Here is an 18,825-nt window from a genome sequence, read left to right as displayed (position 1 = left end):
TATTAATCTAACAGAGAAGTGATCAATTTGAATATTGAATGAAGAGGCATGTAAATTTTTAAGTAGCTTGTACCCTCCCTTACTTATCTCAACATCTATCAACTTTCAGAAGTCTGGGTTCTGCTTTGGTTTTCTGTCTGTAATTCTGTAGATACAATATTTCTGTGTATATTTGTGTGCTTCTTTGTAAATAAAAAAGTATGGTTTCTCTTATTTCCAATAATCCATCAAATGTACACTTGCCTTGCTCTGTAATTATCAAAACTGAGATCAAATCAATATACGTCTAGTCTGTGGCTGTTCTAACATTACCAACCCTTCCTCTTTTATGGATACTTGATTTCTGCCAATTGCAGGGTGAGTTTCTAAGGATTCTTATTTCTAGCATGGATTTGGTTCTTTACATTCTGATGCCCCCATCTAAGAAGATGTGCTTGGAAGCCAGATTTTTTGGTACATTTTACAGGTAATGTTTACTGATATCCAAATAACAAATGACATATTTGTGTTTAATTAGGTAATGCACAGCATTTTGAGAGAGAAGAGACTGGTTGGTTACCAGTGCAGAGTTTCTGCCATGAACTGATGCTGCTACAACTGCTAATCAACTTTGAATAAGGGACAAAACCCAAGTAAGCTAGGCACCCTCTAAATAAGGCTTATATGAGGCTACCTTTGGAGCTGATCTACCTGTGTTTGTGTGCTCAGATATGTGAAGGGAGGGTTTTTGCACAACTGGAAGCTGTGGTCTGTTTCTCTGAAGCTCCATGCCTACAAAAGTAAAGACACTGCCCCTGTTCCCAGCAAACCAACAACAGGCATAGTCATAGATAAAGATAAGCCCCAAAAGGCAGGGATGGCATGGTTTTCTGGGGTGTGAGACAACTCTGGTAGCCCCTGATTTATTATTCCACTGTGACTCTTTAGTGTAGCCAGTAATCTTTATAATGATGTCTCCAGTGTTCCTACAAAAGGGTGCTGCTGAGCCCTTCCTGTGCTCATGGGTCTTCACTAAATCAATCAATTGGATTTCCTATAGAATATTGGTCTTTCCTGTTTGCATGCTTTAGTATCTGTATTTATGAGCATGTGTGTACGTGTGAAGAACAGCAAACAACTAGAGAATGTGAGTCCTGTTCTTCTAGTATGTAGATGCCTAGAATTTAATTCCAGTCATCAAGCTGGTCAGCAAGTATCTTTACCCATTCAGCTGTCAACATTTTTTAAATGACTTTTTATAGATGTCTACTGCTTAACATACTCAAAGTAATCTTTCTTTGTTATCCAGTTATAGGGTGAATACCTGCATACACACAGACACACACACAAACACACACACAGACACACACCCCACAGGGAGGTGGGAAACAAGTAGAGATGGGGGAGAGAGGGAGAAGGAGAAGTAAAGAGAGAAAACTTTCAGGACTCTCACACACAGATCATCTGTAAATATTTGCCTCCTGTAGGCTTTGTGTTATTAGACATACTTGGTCTTTGTGCCTACCCATATCTACCCTTTATCTAGCCACCTATGTCCAGCTGATGGATTCTGTATGTCTATGTAGACATTACATGTCTGTGTGCTTAGCAAGTATGTCTCCATCACAAAGGCCTATTCCACATGTATATTATCTCTAGCTCTGTCCAATTTCTGTATGCAACATTCCTTTTCTATATTTCAAACCAATTTTGGGGTGAAATGGACTCTCCCTTCTCATGTCCATGAACTGGAGACAGGCATTTCTTCTTGTAGTTTGTTATTTCCTCTCTCATCTGATATTTGATATTTGAAATTGTTAGTCTATGTTAATCCAATGAACAGATAATGAATTCATGTTTATGAAATAAATAGAGAATTTCATGAATGAATTAGACATGGTGGATAAGATACAATGAGCTCCTGATGGCAAAGGAAAACGAATGGATGAAGAGGGAAACTTTGCATCTATTGGGGGCATGGAGCTGCAGCAACCTTGGGATGAAGGAACTATCATCAATGCTTGGATTAGAGATGTAAATGAATGGAATGATTAACAACAACAACAACAACAAAAGGAATAGCAAAGGGAGATCTACTGGACCCCTGGGTTCATTGACCTAAAGTGAATCCATCTCTTGGAGAGGGTGTCCTGCAGGCCAAGAAAGCAGGTTACATCCCTTCTCTGTGGGCTCTCTGCAATCTACCAGTTAAAGGGTTCATAACAGTGTAAATCATAGGCTCTTGACCCATGGGAGACTTGTTCTGTGTAATCATGAGGGTCAATATCCCAGAGGTTGTATCCAACAGAATAGGAAATTCAAAATATAACACTAAAACTGGAAAGAAAAAAAAAACTTTAAAACCCTTTATTTCCACTTCGTTTTTTCCTATAATTACCAATAACCTACTATTAGACTTCAAAGACAAAAATAACTCTTAAAGCCTTAGTCAGAGGCACCAAACCAGTGTTTTTCACCCTGGAATCATTTGAGGAAGATGATTCCTAGGGTCTCAAGGGTCTCTCCTTGTCAACATCCTCCAGCCATTCAGGTAGGGGGTCTCTACTCTGCCATTCTGCTTTGTCGTGGATATATACCCCTGGGACTGTCACTTTTTGACAATGTTTGCTAAGAGACCAGGAAATCAAATGCATAGAAAGTCAGGGCAGCCCAGAAAACTGAGATGAGCAAGAGACCACAGAAAGAAAATCTGCCATGAGTAAAGAAATCAGGAAAGTAAATTCAGAAGGACAATAATACTCCAGGAAAAAAATCAATCTTTATCTATCTCATGGACAGAAACAGCCACAGTATGCTGTCCACTGTCTGCTTGCAGTGTGGCCGGGACATCATCTCAGTCACTGATAGGGAATCTCATCTGCATGTTGGAGTGAGAGATATGCTATCACCACACCATAAGCAAAAACAAAACCCCTTGTCCTTAAATTTTCATGCATAAAATAGCTATTTTCTCTTCATCTTAAATGCAGGGTTTTATTTAACTGTCAAGTACAGATAAATCTTGTTCAATATAGATGTGCATGGACTAGGGTTAGAACATTGTAAAATCTCTAGTTTCCATCCACAATACCACAAAACAGAAGAGTCCAATTACAAAATGGCTGATTTCAAAGGGTTGGAAATTAGATGTGAATAGAATGTCCACAAGTGATACCCATGGCATTTGAGAAAAGCAGTGAAAATCTGTGATCCTAAGTGTGGCATCTTGGGGGACAGTGGATGCATTGTCAATAACTGCATTGTTCCTATTCCTCTGTGCTTGGCAGCCCTTTGGCCAGATCAGTGAGGAGAGAATGCACAAAGTGATGCAGAATCCCTGCCTGGGCTGTGGAAATATATCTTGACCATCTGTGAAATACTGCTTCTGAGAAGAAATGCATGAACTCCAATGTACCAGTTCCACTCCAAACAAAGAGACAGAATATCCAGCAAAAGGCAGAACATAAGGCAGACAGATCTCAGTTCCAGGTATTTGTGAATGACGTTGAAGAAAATCAGTGACAAGGTAAAAATTCTTCCTTAGAATTCAATATGAGTTGGAGCAAAGGCTTCTGTGAGAATTCTAATATCTCTGGCTCTGGTCTGCAATGACTATATCGTGCTTTGCATTCCTTCCATAAAGAAGCATCTAATATAACGAAACATAAAACATAGTAGCTACCACCCAGGGTCTTTTAGAACAAGGACTCTCTTTAGAATATAAGTGTGGACACTTTGCCCCTTCTTAGAATTGGAAACAATCACCCATGGAAGGAGTTACAGAGACAAAGTTTGGAGCTGAGACAAAAGGATGGACCATCTAGAGACTGCCATATCCAGGGATCCATCCCATAATTAGCCTCCAAACGATGACACCATTGCATACACTAGTAAGCGTTTGCTGAAAGGACCCAGATATAGCTGTCTCTTGTGAGACTAGGCCGGGGCCTAGCAAACACAGAAGTGGATGCTCACAGTCAGCTATTGGATGGATTACAGGGCTCCCAATGGAGGAGCTAGAGAAAGTACCCAAGGAGCTAAAGAGATCTGCAACCCTGTAGGTGCAACCACATTATGAACTAATCAGTACCCCGGAGTTCTTGACTCTAGCTGCATATGTATCAAAAGATGGCCTAGTCGGTGATCACTGGAAAGAGAGGCCCATTGAACACGCAAACTTTATATGCCCCAGTACAGGGGAACGCCAGGGCCAAAAAAATGGGAATGGGTGGGTAGGGAAGTTGGGGGGAGGGTATGGGGGACTTTTGGGATAGCATTGGAAATGTAATTGAGAAAAATACGTAATAAAAAAGTAGAATATAAATACTGACAACAGTTGGACTTCCTTCGTAAAATCTATAGCCAATGGAGTATCTTCCATTCACTAATGTACTGATAATGACACAGAAAAGCAACATCCATCTATCTCTCCTTAAATCTAGAAAACTCTAATGTGCTTATCTGAATGAGAATGGTCACCCAAGCACTCACTAATTCACTAACTTCTTTGTTACCAGCTAGGGAAATTACTTGGAAATAACACACACACACACACACACATGCACACACACACACATGATTGACTTTAAAAAAAAAGTTCTTCTGATCATGAAGAAAAAGCATACACTTAGAAGATAGAAAAGGGTCTTACTACTCAGACAAACTGGTTGAGTCAGCAAGCATTGCCTGAGCTGGATATGGTACCTTGAAAGCACAAATGATGCTACCCTAGCCCATAGAGACTCATTTAGTAAGGGTTTTGCAGAAATAAATAGGTATAAAGGGATGTGGGCATAAATAACTATGAAATTTTAAGGTCTTTACACAGCATATATATATATATTGAATTCTATTGAAAGAGAATATCCTGTTACATATTTCAGATTATAAAACCAATATCTATGCCTATTGCTCAGCACATTAATGTAATCAAAAGGAATGGGTTTATGACACTGATTTAGGTTTTTATTTTCCCAGAGAAGCCTTACACCAAGTCATTCTCTGGCTTAGCTAAACAACACTACATTGTTTATTAAGAAAATGCCAAGAGTGGGTCTGGGTGCAGATCAATGGGCATGGGCATACTTAACATACATAAGACAGTGTATTCACTCTTTAGAAATGAGAAAAAGAAGTACCATAGGATGATGGCATGATGGCATGGAAGGCAGTAAAATGAGAAACTGTGAGTTCACAATAGAGGCATGATCAGTGATGCTCAAACTGAGTATCCCCATATCACCCATCTGCCTTTACTAAGACTTTGATGGAATGGCTGTTATTCCTTGCACTTAGTAAACTAGAAGCTCAATGTGTAGACTTGGAAGGTACAGTAATCCCTGCAGTTCATAATGATATATGCCAAGGTAATATACATAGACTAAGGGGCAAGAAATGAGGATGCCTTCACTACCAATCCTGTTCAAACTGTCATCTGGATGAGGGAGGGAATGAAGAGAGCAGTCAAGACAGTTGTCTACAACGGTAAAAGAGACAGAGGATTCTGCACACAGTATTGTGGTGGGTTTTCCAAGGGGTGGATGCATGAGTGTACTCTGTCAAGACCCAACTTTTCACTGTTTGATCACACCTCATTTGCATTTTTAATAGCCCCCATTAGACAGCCTCTGAGCTAATTAGGCAGGCGTCTATAATAGAAGACTTCTGTTTCCTGTTTTCAGAACTCAGAAACTAATGGCTGGAGCACTGCTAAAACAATTAAGTAATAAGAAAAATACTGTGTAAGACTGGCAAGTGCACAACTACTGTAAATCATGGCAAATGGCTTGCAGCTCAAAATCCTTACTTGGAGAAGAAGTAGCCTATCACATGGTGGGATGGCAGGGAAATCAGGGGCCACAAACCCCCAGAACAGGGAATTTCCCCTTCTCCACTCAGGAATGTGGTATGGGTCGGGAATCAGGGTTTCTAAGTACGGGCAACATTTCTCAAGCCTCGGGGGATGCATCTACATCTAATGGTAAATGAAAACTGCAGCAAGCCAATCAAATCTAGACTACAAAAGACTCAGACTTATTGGAAAGAAAATGTAGGTTAGCCACTGGGGAATAACCCTTACAAACTGAGATCTCAGACAAAGCCAAAGGAAACTTGGAGTGTATGAGCAATAAAAAGAGGAAATTATAAATATCCACTATAGACTTATGAGCATTTTTCATAACTGAGAGTGATAACACTTGAAATCCTTCTTCTTTTGTGTGTCCATATTCATCTCTACTTATCTATAAGGATTGATGGTGATGGTGAGTCTGGTGATTTTATCTTCAGGTTATAAAATATCCAAGCCTGAGTATGCCTAGTCCCATTTAACAATTTAACTAACACAATGATTTGATGATTATTTGTGTGTTTGCTTTTAAGGAAAACCATTGTCAGCATAAAAGATCGCTTGAGTCGCCTATGTGAAGGCAAAATTATCTTATCATTATATAAAAACTTAGTCATCCATGGTCCATGTTACTGCCAAAGTGCATTTGGTTGTTCATGGTCTGTGCTGCAGTCTGAAGCTGTTTTGATGTCAGTGGGCCTTGCTGCCTCAGAAAACCATATTGATATGAGAGACCTACGCTATTACCTGGATCCGTGATGATATCTGGGTCTGTACTGCCACCAAGGACCATGTCTGGGTCTATGGTTCTGCTGTAACTGGAGTATATGTTGATGTCCGTGGCCCATATTACCCCCAACAGCCCAGAGTATGTGTTACAGCCTAAATCCATGTTGATATCTGTGGGCCTTACTGCTGCAAGGAGCCATGCTGATCTGAGTAGCCTGCACTGACACCTGCAGCCTGGTTGATGTCTGTAGTTTGGGCTGATGTCAGGGGTCTTTTCTGGGTCTATGGTCATAGTACAGCTGGGAGCCATGTTGGTTGTCATGAGAAACCATGTGGAGGCCCATGGTCCATGCCCCACCTGACTGTGAAGAATAAGGAGGCTACTTTTACTGTGATATCAATGACTGCAGATGCATAGTTGAGAAGGAGTGACATGGAAGGCTTCTACCACAATCCCTACTCCCATTCCAACCCCTCTCCCAAAGTAACAGCCTAAACAGGAAGCCACTGGAAGAGAACTCTTAAACGTGTGATTGGATACTGAAGTGTGAGTCTCCACAATTGATGACCCATTAATGATTTTTAAGTTAAAAGAGAAGTCAGCCGGGCGTGGTGGCGCACGCCTTTAATCCCAGCACTTGGGAGGCAGAGGCAGGCGGATTTCTGAGTTCAAGGCCAGCCTGGTCTACAAAGTGAGTGCCAGGACAGCCAGGGCTACACAGAGAAACCCTGTCTCGAAAAACCAAAAAAAAAATAAAATAAAATAAAATAAAATAAAATAAAATAAAATAAAAGAGAAGTCATCCTATAGTGGATATACATGTTAGCCTACTAGATAGCTAAAAGACAAAAATGCCTAGTGCCAGGATGGTTACCTCTTTTTGAAGATGTTGGACAAGACCCTGTTGCTTAAATAACTACAAACTTGAGTCATAGAACATAGAAAAATCAAGCTAATAATTACCTGGAGGCTTCATCCCTACTGGTTAAGTTTAATAGTGCTGAAGGTGCTATTTGTGATAGCTGGGTTGGTGGCAGTGGCAGTGGCAGTGGCGGTGGCGGTGGTGGTAGTGGTGGTGGTGGTGGTGGTGGTGGTAGTTATTAGTAAGAATCTTCCCCAGCTGTGAATCTTGCAAGCTTCAGTAAAGACTGAACTGACAAAAAAATAATTATCCATGGGGAAAAAGTTATGTATGGAGGCTGAGAAGCAGAAGGAAGAGTTACACCATAGAATCTCTCTCATCCCAAGCTTGACACTTCATCCCATACTCTTATGTCTTTACTGTGACACCAGAAAGTAAAGGAATATATTCAACTTCTCTTGGTCTTTCTGAAGTAACTGGAATGTTCTCTCTCTTTTTGACTCAACACTGAATGATGCACTGGGCTTGATGAACTAGAACAAACTCTGACACAAATGTATTTTATTTGTTAGTGCCCCTTTTAACAGGGTCATTGCTCAAGCCTTTCCCATTTGTACTAAGTATAAGTGACTCTAATGCATAGAGATTAATTTATAATTTTATGTGTGTTTGGAACACATTTTATAAAATTATATTCAGAGTAGGATTAAATAATTGAGAAGGAACCCAAATTTATACCTATTCTTTTATATATTACTATATATTTATAGATAGTAATGTATGAAACAGGCTACATATCAAACAGGTAACAGGCTTCCTCCTCAGCACTGCTCTGGAACTTTGAAAAATAAGGCAGAAATGACAAATTTTCTAGTCTCAGTGCAAAGTGATAGCACAAGAAAGAGCCATTTCAACAAAAATAAGGTAATTTATTGACATTTTTGGTATATACCTGAGGCATTAAATGCTCATAGCAGAAACAGCAGTGTATTAGAGAAAAGTAAAACAAACTAAATCTTATAGAGGAGTCTAGAAAACAATGACATGGATAAAAGGATTTAACACTTTCTGTTCCTCCATCTTCTCATTTGAACTATCCAAGTTACCTTCTGTCTCATTCTCTGAGTTCATGGCTTGTAGCTACCCAGCAGATGAAAGGGACAACATGGTGCTGCTTCTGTTCTCTTCTGGTCCTCAACCTCACCAGCTTGGTTCCAACAACCCCAAGAGGCTAGCCTCAGCCACTTATTGGTCCAGCACACTTTTTAAAGAGCTAGCGCTGGTGAACTTGGAGGAAGGAGAGTTCACCAATGCGACACTGAGAAGAGGAACAGATGAAGAGGTGAGTTTAGTCACCACGATGGAGAAAGGAATCAGATGAATGACCTGTGAGTGTAGATTTCTGGTTATTACACCATCTAGTGCTATTAAACAACTGCTGTGACAGTCTCCAAAAGTGGCTACACAAATCCTCCATTTGCTTATAAACCGTGGCATTTTCTATGTCCAAGAGTGGATACTAGTTTTCTTCTTGAGCTTGTGAGAACCTTGAGAACTGTTCTAATGAAAAGAATGGGGCATAAGTTTATCCTAGCATACTAGAGCCCAGAGAAATTATAGCACTAGCCTTCTTATTCTTGGACACTTACCTTAGAGCATAAAGACAGACCTTAAACACTTTATAGAGCCAAGTCCTTCACTAAAGTCTGCTGTGTGAATAAGCCTTGCTCACATCAAATGATGTGAAAGATCTGCCTAGTTGAGTTCCACCTGAGTAGCTGAGCTACAGTATTAATAAAAATAATAAACTGTGGGTTTCCAGTCACTAGGTTTGATGATGCTTCACTATGAAAATGGATAACCAAATTTTTATCTTTTAAATGAAAATCTTACAAAGTAACATTGTCTGTCCCTATTAAGACAGGAAAACCCTAACACAGTTTGAATTATATCAGTGTACCAACTGATGTTAATAATAATGACATTAAGCAATAATGATGGCCTAAATGCTATTTAATAAAACGAGATACACTGCTAAAAACTTGAGTGATATGTTTTAGACAAAATTCTATTGGAATTTGTTAAAATTGTGCATATCAGTAGATCAACTTTAAGGATCAGTATCAGAAACCTGGCCAATCGACTTGCTTGGGAAGCTTCATCCCTGAGGAAGCTAGACAAATGATTTGTTGTTACACAGGAAAATCACTCCTGCCTTGAGATCAAAACACTGGAAAAAATAAAAACAGTTGAAAGATTATGGCTTGCAGACAAAAGACAACAAAATTTAACCTAAAAAAATGGAAACAGCTGAAGTAGAAGGTTTGAACAAAGAAAAGACAAACTTTCTGAGAACCTTAAATGCATTCTAATTGGGCCACCTATCTAATGACCTAATGACCCATATGGCTTTAGAATAGGAAAGCTTAAAAGGAAGTCTCTGCATACCAACCACAGCCCATCCTTTCATTTTCTGTGGGATGTAGAGAAAATGTCTTAACCTTTCTTGCACTCTAGTTAAAGATCAAGCCCGAATCCCCACTGAGTAATAAAGAACAAGTTGGAGTTTCAGTGATCCTGCATTCAAATATTCTCTAATAGTCCCCTTGGCAACCTAGTGACTCTTTGACAACATTCAGCAGGTCTGTTTAGGTGAGACATCCCAAAAGGTAATAAAGTACCACAAAGGAAACCTAGTGGACTAGTGTCTGGAAGGCAAATATCTAAGATAAAGATAAAGCCAGGGCTCATTTTTCAAAGACTGGGAGAAACCTACTTCATGTATCTCCTCTAGATGCATAGCCATCTTTGGCACTCCTTAGTTTATAAAAGACTCTTCGTGACCTTGCCTCTAACTCACGCTTCATGTGCATGTCTTTATGCCACTCCCCCTTGTATAAGGACATTGCTCATTCTAGAGTAACTCCCACCCTAAGGATATGAGTTTTCATTAGATTACATTTATGAAGACTCTGTTTTTGAGATACTATGGTCATGACCTTAACACTCTGAAACGTTTTTGGATGGGACATAAGTCAAGAAATAACACCTGATTATCACAGTTAGCTTCGGTTGTCAACATGATACACTTCAGGAGAGGGAACCCCAATTGAGACATTACCTCCATTACATTGGCCTAAGAACATGTCTGTAAGACAATGTCTTAATTGCTAATTTATGGAGAAAGTCACAGCCCACTTTAGATGCTTTCATCACTAGGCAGTAGACCCTGCCAGCATAAGGAAGGTAGCTGAGCAAGCCAGTCGTCAGTGCTCTCCCATTGCCCCTGTGAAGTTCCAGCCTCCACTCTTCTGCTTTGCCTTTCCTCGGTGATAAGCTATGATCTAAAATGTAAGGGGAAATAAGCCCCTTTCTCCCCAAGTTGATTTTTGACCAGCACTAGAAGGAAAACTACAACAGAAGCTTAGTTAGCATATGACAACCTAGCCTAGAGAGTAGAGCCTTAATACATTGACAAAGGCTGGTTGAACAAGCATCTCAAACCGGCTCAGTATCTTTTTCCATCATGAGCTATAACTTCCAGAGAAAGATTCCCTTCACTGTCCAGGTGGGATCTGGACTCCTGTTTATTCTATTTGCTGTTTCAAATCCTACTCTTACCTCACCAACATCTTCTTGGTGCCAGTGTACACTAGATTCTGCAAACCATAATTCCCCTGTATCCATTTAGACCCTGATATGGAACCTGTAGTGATTTAGATTTATTTTTTCTTACTAAATCAGGGAAAAAACATATATAAATGACAAATGTGTCTGCCCCTTGCTGAAAAATCTTAATGTTCATAAACTAGTCAGGAGCAGCCACTTAAGGATTCAGTGACTGTCTTAGTGAACATGCCTCCCTCCTAGTTAATTCTTTCACACTAACAACTGCTTTGGGCACCATAAATTATATACCTGCTTTGACTAAAAAGAGCCACATGATGAGTGGTAGGGCTTATCAAAATCGAGTCAACATTGAAGCGCTGTCAGCATGATAGACAGAAAGGCAAACTGTAATCCCAAGGACTCCCTGGTGAAACATAGATGGAGGCTTAGCTTAATCCATGAAGGAATGACAGGAAAAATAAGGTGAAAAACCTATTAGCCTCTCTCGTTTAATCCTCAACTTATTGGTTGGCTCTTTTCAAGTCTTCTGCTAAGAGAGTCACCAGATAGCAACCAGGAGGTAATAATCCAGTGTTTCCTTGGAGGAGTTGTTAGATACATTTTGGTAAAAGAAATACCTGAGTTTCCTTAGACTGAAATTATATCATGGCCAACCTCTGCCTTTCTTTACTAGACTGTCAGAAAAAACAAAACAAAAAAACAAAAAAACAAAAAAACAAAAAACAAAAAAACACTTATTCCCATGTTTTGTGATGTCTGAGACTAATTATATGGGGAGAAATAGTGGTTTGTTGATGTTTTCTGTTAGTGATTGGGGGCTAGCTTTGTGCTGACCACTTGTTGGATGTGGAATGTGCAGGAAAGAGAGACAGTTGTCTATGACCTCTGGCAATTAAAATCTTGTTTGAGAAAAAAAAATGTAGATAAAATGCTGCTCTCCAAAGCTTGTTTTCCTACTGCTGCTGCTCCTGCTGCTGCTCCTGCTGCTCCTGCTGCTGCTGTTGCTGTTGCTGCTGCTGCTGCTGCTCCTGCTCCTGCTCCTGCTGCTGCTCCTGCTCCTGCTCCTGCTGCTGCTCCTGCTCCTGCTCCTGCTCCTGCTCCTGCTCCTGCTCCTGCTCCTGCTCCTGCTGCTGCTCCTGCTGCTGCTCCTGCTCCTGCTCCTGCTCCTGCTGCTGCTCCTGCTCCTGCTGCTGCTCCTGCTCCTGCTCCTGCTCCTGCTCCTGCTCCTGCTCCTGCTCCTGCTCCTGCTCCTGCTGCTGCTGCTCCTCCTGCTTGTTTGTTTACTGTGTTTAGTGTGACTGTGTGGGCGGGTGCTGTTGCTTGTTTTGGTTAGTTGGTTAGTTTTTACTATTGTGATGCAATTTCCTCCTCTCTTTTAGCAAGACAGACATTATTACTATTGGGGTTTTATTTGGCTTTGGGGATGGTGAGCCCTGAATGTTGATCTCTCAGCCCCCTCCTCCTCCACATCAACTGCATCCATTACAGATAACATCCAGTTGGCAGAAAAATATGCAAGGAATTTGGGATTACAAATTAGTGGCTAAGACTGAGAACAACGAGGTTACTGAAGAGGGATTCAAAGAAAGCTCCAGAAAAATGCATTCTTCCCTTGATGGTAGCACTGCTTGAACTCAAGGCACAGCCATGCACCCAGACTCCATTCCCTCTAACTAAAATTTCCCTGTAACCTGGCCTGAAGGAGTTAATGAAGCCAGGGAGGTGTTTCTTCCCTCTGGCACAAGACTTGGACTCTAAGGGTCTTCAAAATCCCCCCCAAACTAGGTCCACTTCCATGATTTGGGCTAAGTCCATGTAGGGGGAGAAGCCCGTGTCGACTACTTTGGCTGCCATTTCTCTTCTACTCTTTTCTCACACATGCCATGGCCACCCCCACCCCCAATCAACTGCAATTAAATTTAACTTAACAGAGATTGGTAATAATTATCGTCACCCTGTGAAAGGCAACAAGTTTCTCTATTCCCATAGTGCTTTCTGTTCCATCTAAATCATTGTCACACAAGAGTGATCTCTGTGAGCCCCAGCAGTTGCTAAGAGCTAGGGGTTGCCAAAAGTAAGGTTTGTATACCCACTGACTTCCTGGGGCTCTTTATTGGTTTTGGTAGTCATGGGAACTAAACCAGAGTGAAGGCAACAACTTTTTTACTCAAAGAAGGAAAATATGTCATTGCCCATCTTGAGTCCCCTGTCACCATTTTAGCACAGTTCATGACTGCTTGGATCCTCCAGGCTTCTTCTCTCCCCAGGATAATGGAACTCTTTTTCATAAATGGCCTTGCTATCTTTCTACTCCTACTTGTATCCTCAGAGCTTTCCCAAGATTGCATTTTGGCTCTTGGCTGGGTTTCCAACTCCTCCCAATTTAGCAACATCTGAAAATTTAATTAGCAAGCGGTTGTCTCAGTCTTCCACATAATTAATGAAGATATTAAAATAAAACTGGATTAAGAATTTATTACACTATAATTTGCAAATCATTGCCACGGTTCCTGGATAAGCTCTAACTAGGCAGGAGGGAGCAACTTCAGAGGGGGCAAGGATGACTGAGGTATACTAGTCTGAGCCGAAGGTTGTATGAGAGAGGAATATAGCTCAAGCCATGAGTTAAGAGCCATGATGCTAGCTGACAATCTGTTGTTAATTAGTAGAAAGTTGCTCAGTGTGTGTTAAAGAATGCCAAAGAAGTCATAAGTTACCAAGAAATTAAATGTTGTGGCAAGGGTTATGCGGACATGTCTAGCAAGTGCAGTGGTCCATTACAAAAAGGACAATAGAAGACTGAGAAGACAGTAGGTCTTTACTTAATGTAGCAACAAAAGAAGCTTTTCTTGGTAGTTGTATTGTGGTATTAGCTCAAATCACCTGATCCCAGCTCATTCTAGGTATCTCTTTTTGTCTAAACAAACAAGGCTAAATCTAGGTAATAATAGTTAATAGATAGATAGATAGATAGATAGATAGATAGATAGATAGATAGATAGATAGATAGTCTGAGTGATCCCCAAATTTCTCACTGCCTCTGTTCTCACTTTCTCCCAACTTTGATATTATTCTCATTCCCACTGTTGGAGAAGGCACCCTTATTCGCAATGAATTCTTTTCCTTGGAAAATTTTTACTTAGATGTCAATAATTTTCCATCTTTCGGGCTCCTCCAACAGCTTTACTTTCATGGGATTACTAGGGAATGCACTTCCTCTGCCTTCATTGGAGTGAAAACCATTCATTTGTTGTCTCAATTTAAGTTTAATAACTAAACCAGGTCTCTTAACTGTCCCACCAGGATTACCCTTGGTTCCTAACACAACCTGGTGCTGAAAGGTTCTACTTTTCATCTTGAAGCTGCCTTTTCTCCCCACATACAGGTCAGAAACTCATCAGGGAGCAAACCTTGAGACTCAATTAAAAAAAAAAAAAACAGATAGTGGACAAACACAGAATGAGGTAGACAAAATCTGTAACATTGTTAAAAAACATTATTGGCTTTACAGAAAATATCAAAGACATAGCTACACTTGTAGACCCTTTCCAAAAAATAAATGTTGAATAATATAGTTTATAAATCTAATTGTATTCCAAGAACGTTTAGATACACCCAGCATAAAATCTTCCTAATCATGCATGCTGTTAATCTTTTACAAGCCCCCTTTTCCAAATTCTGGAAAAAGTGTGGTACTGATTTAAATATTAAAACCCTAAGATTTCTTGCCTTCAGTGTGCTGAAATGTGAAATTTGTTTCATTTTTATTTTTTTAAAAGGAAAGACAGACAGACAGGAAGAAAGGAAGAAAGGAAGAAAGGAAGAAAGGAAGAAAGGAAGGTAGGAAGGCAGGCAGGCAACAGGAATAAAAGACAAAGTAGTGATTTACACAAGAATATATGTTGAAACAGGAATAATTTATAAACCAAAATACCCTTAATATGACAGCAATCAATTTAGCCTGATATAAAATAGGGTCTGTGTTTTCTTTCATTTATATTTTTATGATACATAATGTCTTTATAATTTCACCACTCCACATCAAAGCCACCAACTGCTGAGTGCCTAAATAAGTAGCATGTGAAGAAAGTGAATGAATTGCTAAATGTTCCATTGAGTCCATAGAGAATGCCCTTTTATTTTGGATTCAGGAATCTTAAATTGAGACAACAAATGAATGGTTTTCACTCCAATGAAGGCAGAGTTTGGCAACTTTATTGTGTTGGGCATTTGAGTTGGAATAAGGGGGAAATACATGAGAAGTGAAGTTTTAAAAAATAATAAGTGTTACTGGTGTCTGAGTTCTGGCACGGAAATGTCAGGTCCTCTGTGAGACAGAGTGATGAAGACAGTAGGGGGCATAACACATGCATAAAAGCTCCAGGGAGATGGAGTGAGGGCCTGTCACTGGTGTGATTTCACCAGCACAAAGAAGCTATTTGGAGAATCTTAACAAGTTCCAACGTGTTTGGCCCAACACATTAGGAGCTGACATCAAAAATTGAAAGGCAAAGAATGTGTCTCAAACTGGTTAAAGGAAATCCCAATGAACAGCAGCTCTTAGTGCACTTAACCACGGATGCCCTGGGATCCTAAGGCAGGAGAAAGAAGACAAGCTAGGAGAGACTCCAGCACCACCCAGTGTGCCTCAGAACAGGACAGGATTTTAGCAAAGACAATACAGCTGCCACAGAAAACACCACCCTCACAGACCCCATTATCCTGTAATGCAAACGCATTTTGGAGCTAATTTTCCAAACTCCAAGTCTCAGATGTTTTTCTCTTACCATCTGCAGAAGCCCACACACACTTCTCAGCATGGCATTGCATTTCATCCTTGAGAGCAAAGAAGAAAGGGACTCAGTGAGGTCTTGGGGTAGCTTCTAGGTCAAGACTGGCATTTTCTAGTTGAGATTTTTTTGCTTACTAGACAAGAACTAAGGGACACAGAAATTACACAATCAATGTGTGACAAGGGCCCTTTACTTTGAGTGCTGAGGTCATAGTACCCAGTGGACTGACAACAGTTAAGTCAGGTGTTTTTGCTTTAAACTGTAATGGAATGAACATGTGAGGGTATACAAGAACAGATGTGCTCTGTACTGCACATGCAAATAGAAAAAAACTAATTGGGAAACTCTGAGTTTCACCTTATACACTATACTTCCATACATAGTGAAATACTTTATATACAGAGGCAATGTGTTGTTAAATTGTAATGTAGTATATGTTAGTTATCATTTAAATTACATTAAATTATTAATTTGTACAACAAGGCCACGTGTATGCATGAAAGACAGAAGATAGCTTTAAAGAGTGGAGTCTCTTCACACAACATGCCCATCACAGCAATCAGACTCGGGTTTGCAAGCCTGATGGTAAATGTCTATTCAGTGAGGCCCATTAGAGGCTGAGGATACATAATTCAAATCATAAACTTTGAAGCTTGAAAATTGTCCTTTTTGAAAGATTTAGTTTTGTTTTGATTTTATTTGTATGTATGTATGTATGTATATGCCTTAGCTGTGAGTCCATAAACCCATTTACGTATGGGTGCCTGAAAAGGCCAAAAAAGGTTGTGGGAAACTGCTAACCTGAAATTACAGGTGGCTGTAAGCCATCAAGCATGGCTGCTGGCAATGGACTCTAATCCTCTGTATGACCATCAAGTCCTCTTAACCATGGAGCCACATCGCCAGCCCTGATGTTTTTAAGACAAAGTAAATAATGATAGGCTAATTTCTTTCTGACATGAGAATTTTAGTTGCACTTAAAAAGTTGATTAGATTATATAACTTATAAATTCACATTTAGTCTCAAATAACAAGGCTATAAACATAACTTACAAAGTTGTAGCTGCCCAATAACAAAATCATCACCAACAGCATTGTCAACAACCATGACTGATGCTTAAGAGGTACTCTGCTAAGAGATTTTTAATCCACAAATAACTTAATGGAAGAAGAATTACTAATCTCTTTCATAAATGAAAATTACTTTGCCAATATTATATAGTGTGTGCATTGCAGTACTAAAATTCAAATTCCTATCTAACTGCAAAGCCTGTGCTCTTAATATAAAAATGTATTACAGAGTGTTGTACTTTTAACTAGGATGATGGAAAAGAAAAGCTAGCTACAAGAGAAGGAATGTTTTCAGTAAGTGTTTGCAATATTACAGGAAAGAAGGGAACAAATGGGAAAGAAATAACCATACAGTGGTGTGTGTGTGTGTGTGTGTGTGTGTGTGTGTGTGTAAGAGCCAGGCAGAATACAGCACACAGCAAGATTTCAAGAAGGGGAAAACATTACTAGGTAAATGCTAACCATCAAGCTTAGTGGAATAGGGTTTTGTGTTAAACTGGATTTCAAAAGAAATGAGGCAGAAAAAAGGTTGGGGGAAGTTTTTTATTGGTTATTTTACTTATTTACATTTCAAATGTCATCTCTCTCCCCAGTTTCCTCTCCACAAGACTTATCATCCCTCCCCCTGCTTCTATGAAGGTACTCCCCCCACCCCCACCCTCACCCACCCACTTCCACCTCACAACCCTAGTATTCCCCTACTCTGGTGCATCAAGCTTCCACAGGACCATGGGCTCCCATCTCACTGGTGTCAGATAAGGCAGTTCTCTGCTACATATGCAACTGGAGTCATGGGTTCTTCCATGTGTACTCTTTGGTTGGTGGTTTAGGCTCTGGGAGCTCTGGAGGGTTCTGGTTTGTTGATATTATTGTTTTTTTCTATGGGGTTGCAAACCCCGTCAGTTCCTTCATTCCTTCCCCTAACTCCTCTAATGGGGTCCTTGTTCTCAGTCCAATGGTTGGATGTGAGCATCTGCCTCTGTATTGGTCAGACTCTGGCATAGCCTCTCAGGGTACAGACATACCAGGCTCCTGTCAGCAAGCACTTCTTAGCATCAGCAATAGTGTCTGGGTTTGGTATCTGGGGATGGGATGGATTCCAAGATGGGACAGTCTCTTGGATGGACTTTTCCTTTAGTCTCTGCTCTACTCTTTGTTCCTGCATTTCCTTTAAACAGAAGCAATTCTGATTTAATATTTTTGAGATGGGTGGGTGGCCCCATCTCTCAATACTAGGGCCATACCTAACCTCTAGATATGGTCTCTACAGATTCTTTCTCCCCTTTGTTGGGTATTTCAGCTAATGACATCCCCATTGGGTGCTGGGAGCCTTTTGCTTTCCTGGCATCTGGGACTTTCTAGTGGATAACCCTTGTTTCCACCCCTGACTGCTACACACCTCCATTAAGTTTCCATACCTATACTTTTCCTCACTCTCCTTCCATACCTAATCTTGCCCTCCTTTTTCTCTTCCTCTCCTCTCATCCTCCCAGGTCCTTCCCTCCCTAAACCCCCCATGATTATTTTATTCCTCCTTCTAAGAAGGACTTAAACATCCACACTCATCTTCCTTCTTCTAGAGCTTCATATGGTCTGTGAGTTTTATTGTGGGTATTCTGAGCTTTTTGCCTAATATCCACTTATCAGTAAGTAAATACCATGTGTGTTCTTTTGTGATTGGGTTACTTCCCTCAGGATGATATTTTCTAGTTTCATACATTTGCCTAGGAATTTCATGAAGTCATTGTTTTTAATAGCTGAGTAGTACTCCATTGTGTAAATGTACCCCATTTTCTGTATCCATTCCTCTGTTGAGGGACATCTGGGTTCTTTCCAGCTTCTGGATATTATAAATAAGGCTGTTATGAACATAGTGGAGTATGTGTGTCCTTGTTATATGTTGGAGCATCTT

At 40.2% G+C, this 18,825-nt stretch overlaps 1 long non-coding RNA gene across 3 annotated transcripts in view; it reads right to left on the bottom strand.

The window, feature by feature from the left end:
- Nucleotides 1-18,825, bottom strand: part of LOC115029845 (uncharacterized) — a 120,728-nt gene that overhangs the window by 38,002 nt on the left and 63,901 nt on the right. Inside the window, exon 6 of one of the 3 annotated variants that reach the window (XR_003835402.1) lies at nt 15,836-15,885. The exons of the other annotated variants lie outside the window; for them this stretch is intronic. This is a non-coding gene — a long non-coding RNA (uncharacterized LOC115029845). Of the gene's footprint in view, nt 1-15,835; nt 15,886-18,825 lie in introns of those variants that run through there. 3 annotated transcript variants of the gene reach the window in all.

Source organism: Mus caroli, unplaced genomic scaffold, assembly GCF_978045245.1.
Source record: "Mus caroli unplaced genomic scaffold, Mus_caroli_1 scaffold_19, whole genome shotgun sequence".
Classification (NCBI taxonomy): Eukaryota; Metazoa; Chordata; class Mammalia; order Rodentia; family Muridae; genus Mus; species Mus caroli.
This window is presented reverse-complemented; position numbering and strand designations above follow the sequence as displayed.